Source organism: Ranitomeya variabilis, chromosome 1, assembly GCF_051348905.1.
Source record: "Ranitomeya variabilis isolate aRanVar5 chromosome 1, aRanVar5.hap1, whole genome shotgun sequence".
NCBI classification, from domain to species: Eukaryota; Metazoa; Chordata; class Amphibia; order Anura; family Dendrobatidae; genus Ranitomeya; species Ranitomeya variabilis.
In genome coordinates, this window is record NC_135232.1 from 29,291,774 (window position 1) to 29,299,268 (window position 7,495).

The window sequence follows — 7,495 nt, forward strand, 5'->3', positions numbered from 1 at the left end:
CCAAAACCATGTCTCGGGTACACGGCAAGAAACAAAAAGATGCTGCAAAACCGCATCCCTTTCCATCTCATCAGAATAAGATCACTGACAGGTTCACAGTTGGCTCCTTCTGCAGCAGGTTATGTACAGTGATGCACACAGGCTGTAGAAAGCAAATAGTTCAATATTTTAAACCTCTCTCTGCACCTCATGACGTTACTTTATAGACGCTGGGACCGGCATATGGTGCAGGCCCCACGCAAGGCCTGATGCCGACTGTGTTATACAGCCAGCGCCTACCTCTAGCAATGGCAATTGAAGCGGAGCTCGTTTAACCCCTAAATGCCACTGTCAATCACTTACCGCACCATTTAAACCACACGATCCTACCCAGGTGCCCATCTACCTCTCCATGATCCGAGGTACCTGCCATGGCAGTGCTCCCGAGGAGTCCAGTTTACGTCAGGACTTCATGGTAGACCGTGATTAGGGCCATATACTGCAATACTGACGTAAAAGTCTCATCTGGCTTAACCTGTAGGGGAAATGTCTTTAAAACAAAAAGAAAAGCCGTAAAAAAAACCTCACTCGTACCAACCGACACTCGGCACTTCGTGATATCTCTGGAGCTTCCACGTATCCCAGTGTTTCTGAGATTTATTTTTTTTGACACCTTGTACTTTATGATGGTGGTAAATTTAAGCCAATATGTTTTGTTTATTTATGAAAATAATGCATTTTTTAACAATTTTTATTTTGAAGTTTTAATTTTTATGCCCTTCAAACAAGCATGATGCACAAGATAATAACCTTTAGCACAAGTAAAAACTTCACATCAGCGTTTAAAAAAAAATAAAAATATAATAATTCTTGTTAGGGTTTTAGAAGAGTTAAACATTTTAGTAGTAAGTTTTCTAACAATTTCCAGTCCTTCTTATCCTTGATCGGGATGGAAACCAACAAGAAGTTAAGGGTCAGACGCATGAGAGGAGCGCTCGAGGCGCAGAAGAAACTTACCTGGATGAGTTGATCTGGAGATCCTGATTGCTGGATGCTAGGGGATCAGGGGAGGTCCATCCCTCTCCTCCTGCAGTATGGTCCGGAGGCCAGCATCTCTCTGGGTAGAGGTCCTTCAACCTTCTGGTTGAGCAGGAGCTCCTGATTGCCAGATGCAAGGAGATCGGGGAGGTCCATCCCTCTCCTCCTGCAGTATGATCTGGAGGCCCACACCTCTATGGGTAGAGGTCCATCAGCCTTCCGGTTGAGCAGGAGCTCGGAGTTCAACCTACAGGGTAGTGACACATCTATCATCCGGCATGTGTCCCAGCATGGACCACACTTCTATATTTGGAGGGAGCCCCGGTGATCGCCTAATTACATGGGGAAAAGAGGCCACTCCTGACGAAGCAGATGGACGACAGGTGAGAAGGGCCTATGTATTTAGCTAGCAATGGAAGGACAAAATCCTGGAAGTTCCGATGGTCCTACAGAATCCCTGGGTCAAGTGAGTGGAATCTGTTATCACCGGTCCTTATTTCCTACTGTTACCTACATTCAATTATAGCCTCTTCTATTTCTAAAAAGAGGGAGGAAAAATGTGCCACGTGTAACCTTCGCAAGCCACTGTATGTTCAGAATGCATTGCTAAAGTGGTTAAGGAAAGACACTCCTCCTTTATGCCTGACACGAGGACCATGTTTAGAGAAGAAGTCCAAAACCCTGTATCTGATCTGGTTTCTCCTCATTCCTCCCAGTTTGCGCCTTGTCAGAAAAGACCTAGATGGGATGTAGGGTCAAGTTCGAAGGAGGTTAAGTTATCTTATTACTCTGATCTGGAACAGGAGGAGTGTGAAGGTGTTAGGGTACCGTCACACAGTGAAATTTCCATCGATACGACGGTACGATTCGTGACGTTCTAGCGATATCGTTACGATATCGCAGTGTCTGACACGCAGCAGCGATCAGGGACCCTGCTGAGAATCGTACGTCGTAGCAGATCGTTTGGAACTTTCTTTCGTCGCTTGATCACCCGCTGACATCGCTGGATCGTTGTGTGTGACAGCGATCCAGCGATGTGTTCGCTTGTAACCAGGGTAAACATCGGGTAACTAAGCGCAGGGCCGCGCTTAGTAACCCGATGTTTACCCTGGTTACAAGCGTAAACGTAAAAAAAACAAACAGTACATACTTACATTCCGGTGTCAGTCCTCCGGCGTCTCAGCTTCTCTGCACTGTGTGAGCGCCTGCCGGCCGGAAGGCGAGCACAGCGGTGACGTCCCCGCTCTGCTTTCCGGCTATGGCGCTTACACAGTGGAGAGAAGCAGAACGCCGGGGACAGACACCGGAATGTGAGTATGTACTGTTTGTTTTTTTTACGTTAACGCTGGTAACCAGGGTAAACATCGGGTTACTAAGCGCGGCCCTGCGCTTAGTAACCCGATGTTTACCCTGGTTACCCGGGGACTTCGGCATCGCTCCAGCGCCGTGATTGCAAAGTGTGACCGCAGTCTACAACGCTGGAGCGATATTCATACGACGCTGCGAAGTCACGAATCGTGCCGTCGCAGCGATGGAAATTTCACAGTGTGACGGTACCCTTACCCCAGTATTACCAGAAGAGAAAAATAAATAGGTTAGGTAGATTCATAACTGGCTCAGTGATCGTACTCAGAGTGGTCAATGGTTGCACATCCAATTGGAATAGTGTGTGAAGTGGGGACCACAAGGCTCTGTCCTGGCCCCAGTATTGTTCAACATTTTTACAAATGATCTAGATGAGGGAACTGAAGGAAAACTGATTCAATTTGCAGGAGGCAGAGCTAACACTAGAGAAGAGCGAGAAATGATTCAGAAGGATCTATATAAGCTTGAACAATGGGCAGTGTCTAATAGAATGGTATGTAACGGCGAAATGCAAGATTCTATATCTGGGCAAGAAAAACAAAAATTACATCCACAGAATGGGAGGAATAGAACTAAGCAACAGCACGAGTGAAAAAGACTTAGGTATACTAATAGATCACAGACTGCACATGAGTCAACTGTGTGATGCAGCAGCAAAAAAGGCAAAAACATCTAGGATGTAAGAGAAGCATAGAGTCTAGATCATGTGAAGTATTTATCCCCCTCTCCTCCTCCTTGGTCAGGCCTCATCTGGAATTCTGTGTCTGGTTCAGGGCACCACATTTTAAAAAATACATTGAAAAACTAGAGCATTTCAGAGAAGAGGGACCAGGATGGTGAGAGGAATGTGAAGTATGTCCTATGAGGAACAGTTAAAGGATCTGGGAATGTTTAGCTTGCAAAAAAGAAGGAATAGAGACATAACTGCTGTCTACATACATCTGAAGGGCTTTCACCGTATAGAGGGATCATCATTATTCTCATTTGCACATGGAAATACGAGAAGCAATGGAATGAAACTGAATGGGAGAAGACACAGATTAGATACTAGAAAAAAACTTTTGACGGTGAGGATGATCAATGAGTGGAACAGGCAGCCATGAGAGGAGGTGAGTTCTCCTTCAATGGAAGTCTTCAAACAGAGGCTGGACAGACTGCTGTCTGAGATGTTTTAGTGAATCCTGCATTGAGCAGGGGGTTGGACACGATGACCGCAGAGATCCCTTCCAACTCTAACATTCTATGATACTGATACACCTCTGCAGTCAGTCAGAAATACTGTGAAAATTGAAGAGATCCATCAATCGCCCTCAATTCAGGATGACATGTTTGGAAGTCTAAGGTCCTGCAGGCATAGAGTATTTATGATTAATAAACATATAAAGGCTATGATCATAGAGAAATGGGAAGATGTAGAAAATAGGTATTAAGCTTACCGTTAATGATGTTTCCAGGAGTCCATCCTGACAGCACCCTGGAGGACGTCCTTCTCCCCTTGCTGGGACAGGAAACACACGAGTTTAAAAGGTCATGTCCCACCCCTAATCCTCAGTGTTGTAACAAGAACCGCTACAAGGATATGCAGAAAAAAAGTTTAATGATGACATCAAACATAATACATTGAATCCAGACATATTACATCATATGTTAGAAACATGTTACATACATGCCAGGTTTAAACAAACATGATATAAGTATCAGAGGGAGGGAACTACTAGTGCTGTCAGGATGGACTCCTGGAAACATCATTAACGGTAAGCTTAATACCTATTTTCCAGGACGTCATCCTGACAGCACCCTGGAGAGTACCAAAGCACCTCCTCAGGGTGGGATTACCGCTTGGAGAACTTTTCCCCCAAAAGCAGTATGTTGACCAGACAAAACATCAAGTTTATAATGTTTACAAAAAGTGTTGGCGCTAGCCCATGTCGCGGCCTTACAAATTTGTTCTAAAGAGGCCCCTGCCCTCTCTGCCCAAGAAGTAGCTATCCCCCGGGTAGAATGTACATGGAGACCCTCTGGAGGAGGGACCCCCTGAGATTGGTAGGCCTCCGAGATCACGGACGCGATCCACCGTGCGATAGAGGCCTTAGAGGCCTTCTTACCCTTATTTTTTCCCCCATACAGAATGAACAAATTCGGATCAGTACGCCAAGAGCTGGTGGCTGCCAGGTAGTCTAGGACCGCCTGCCTGACATCCAGAGAATGTAATTCCCTTTCCTTAGCATTAGTGGGGTTATCGCAGAAGGATGGCAACACGATTTCTTGGTTTCTATTTTTAATTGTTCCTACTTTTGGGATAAAGGAGGGGTCCAGTTTAAGAATTAGGCAGTCAACTCTAACCTGGAGGTACGGGTCCCTAGTACACAGGGCCTGAATTTCCCCCACCCTTTTAGCCGTGGTGATTGCCACTAGAAATGCCGTCTTGCGAGTGAGGACCGAGATGGGCATATTATCGGAAGAAGCATAAAGGTCCTTACAGAGGAACCTGAGGACCAGATTAAGGTCCCAAGAAGGCGATAAATGTCTAATAGTAGGGCGCAACCTCTGTGGCTCTGATGAATTTAACTATCCACGGGTGAGAAGCTAGGGGATAGTCAAGGAAGGCGCTAAGTGCCGAGATCTGCACCTTCAGGGTATGTGCACACGTCAGGATTTTGTCAGGATTTTTCATCAGGTTTTGTAGCCAAAACCAGGAGTGGGTGATAAATGCAGAAGTGGTTCATATGTTTCTATTATACTTTTCCTCTAATTGTTCCACTCCTGGTTTTGGCTAAAAATCCTGACAAAATCCTGACATGTGCACATACCCTAAAGGTGCTAGGTTTGAGACCTTTGTCAAACCCAGCCTGAAGGAAATCCAGGATTCTGGGTAAGTCAGGAGTGCCTGCCGTAACCTCAGACCTGCCACCTTCCAGACAGAATCGCCTCCAGATCTTTAGGTAAATTGCTGAAGTAACAGGCTTTCTACTGGACTTGATAGTTGTTATCACTCGACTTGACAGGCCCTTTGCCTTCAAGATGAGCCCCTCAGGATCCATGCTGAGAGACGGAGTTTCTCTGGGTTTGGGTGAAGAACCGGGTCTTGGTGGATGACATCCGGTCTGAGAGGAAGTTCTACTGGATCTGCCATTGCCAGCTGTAGTAGAAGGGAGAACCAGCTCCTTGGCCAGTATGGGACGATCAATATGACCCGGGCTTGATCCTGTTTGATCTTCCTGAGAACAGCTGGAATTAACGCCAGAGGAGGGAAAGCATATGAGAGAGGTTCCATCCAGACTTGGCTCAGAGCGTCTATCCCTTCCGGAAGATCCCGAGGGTTCAGTGAGAAGAATCTTGAGACCTTCGAATTTTTCCTGCTTGCGAATAGATCTATGCAAGGAGTCCCCCAGCGAAGACATAACTCCTGGAAGATGTCCTGGTTGAGTTCCCATTCTGTTGGGAACACCCTTCTCCTGCTGAGGTAATCTGCTATGATGTTCTGGGACCCTTCCAGGTGAATCGCTGAGATGGATAGAACCGATCTTTCTGCCCACCGAAATATCCGATCCGCCAGCTTCTGAAGTAGATGGTGTCTTGCACCTCCCTGATGCTTCAGGAAAGAGACTGTTGTCACATTGTCGGACATTATCCTGACATGGCGATTCTTCAGGATGTGTCGGTTCCTTTTCAAAGCTTCCCAAACAGCGTACAGCTCTTTGAAGTTGGAGGAGCTCTGGGTGACTTCCTCCGGCCATCTCCCCTGAAGGAACCTGTTTTCTAAGTGAGCTCCCCAGCCCCAGGCGCTGGCATCTGTAGTGACTACTACGTGGGGCTCGGCAGACCATAATACTCCTTTCCTTAGGTTTTCTGGTTCTGTCCACCAAAGGAGAGACTCTCTTACCAGAGGAGTTAGCCTCAAAGTACTGTCCAGAGAAGCTAGGCGTCTGTCCCATTTGAACAGGATTAGTTTCTGCAGTGGTCTGGGATGGAACTGAGCCCATCTTACACATGGAATACAGGCCATCATTAGGCCGAGGACTCTCATGGCCACTCTTATTGACCCGCCGTGTCTTAAAAGGATCCGGATTTGGGACTGTATTGCTTCCAGCTTGGACTCGGGGAGGAGGGATATTCTGTTCGTCGAGTCCAGATACACTCCCAGAAAGGTTTTCCTGTGTTCTGGGATTAGGTCGGATTTCCTCCAATTTATGACCCATCCTAACTCTTCCATCACCGAAATGGTTCGGTTCCTGTGGTCTGATAGAATCTCTGGCGTACTTGCTACCAGGAGGAAGTCGTCGAGATATGGGACTATTATGATCCCCTGACTTCTTAGGAAAGCGACGATCTCGGACACCAGCTTTGTAAAGATACGGGGTGCTGAGGCAAGCCCGAATGGAAGGCACTGGAACTGGTAGTGACAGGTCCCGGATGGCAGAACTACCGCAAACCTCAGAAGCTTCTGAGATGAGGGGTGGACTGGGACCTGATAGTAGGCACTCTTCAGGTTGAGAGTGCACATCACGGCATTCTGATCTATGAGAAGGATCGCCGAACGAATCGACTCCATACGGAACCTCTTGTACCTCACCCAGGCATTCAGAGGCTTCAGATTTATTATAGTGCGAGATTCGCTGGATGGTTTTGCGATGGAGAAAAGGGAGGAGTAATGACCTTGGCTTACTTCCAGAGGAGGTACTGGCACTATGACCTCTGAGGACAGCATGTCCTTTAGGTCTATCATCATTGGGAAGTCTCGCATTATAACCGTAGGTGCAATAAATCTGTCTGGCGGAGGAGAGTAAAACTTGATACGGTAGCCTTCTGGCACAGACCGAAGAACCCAATTGTTTTGAGTGATTCGGGCCCATTTGTGCGCGAAGTGACGGAGCCTCCCCCCTATAAGTGTGGCGTCATTGCGGTTTAGATTTTGAGGAGGGACTGAAAAAGAAACTTCTGATTCTATTGCCCTGGTTACGGGAGCCCCTATAAGATCCTCTATGAGATCTACCTCCTCTAGAGTCAGACTGTCTTCGGAAGGGGAATCCCCTCCGAAAGGACTGAGGTTTTCTAGTTTTGTCCTCCGGAAACCCTTTCTTTTTATCCGAAGCTGACTCTAGGATAGTATCAA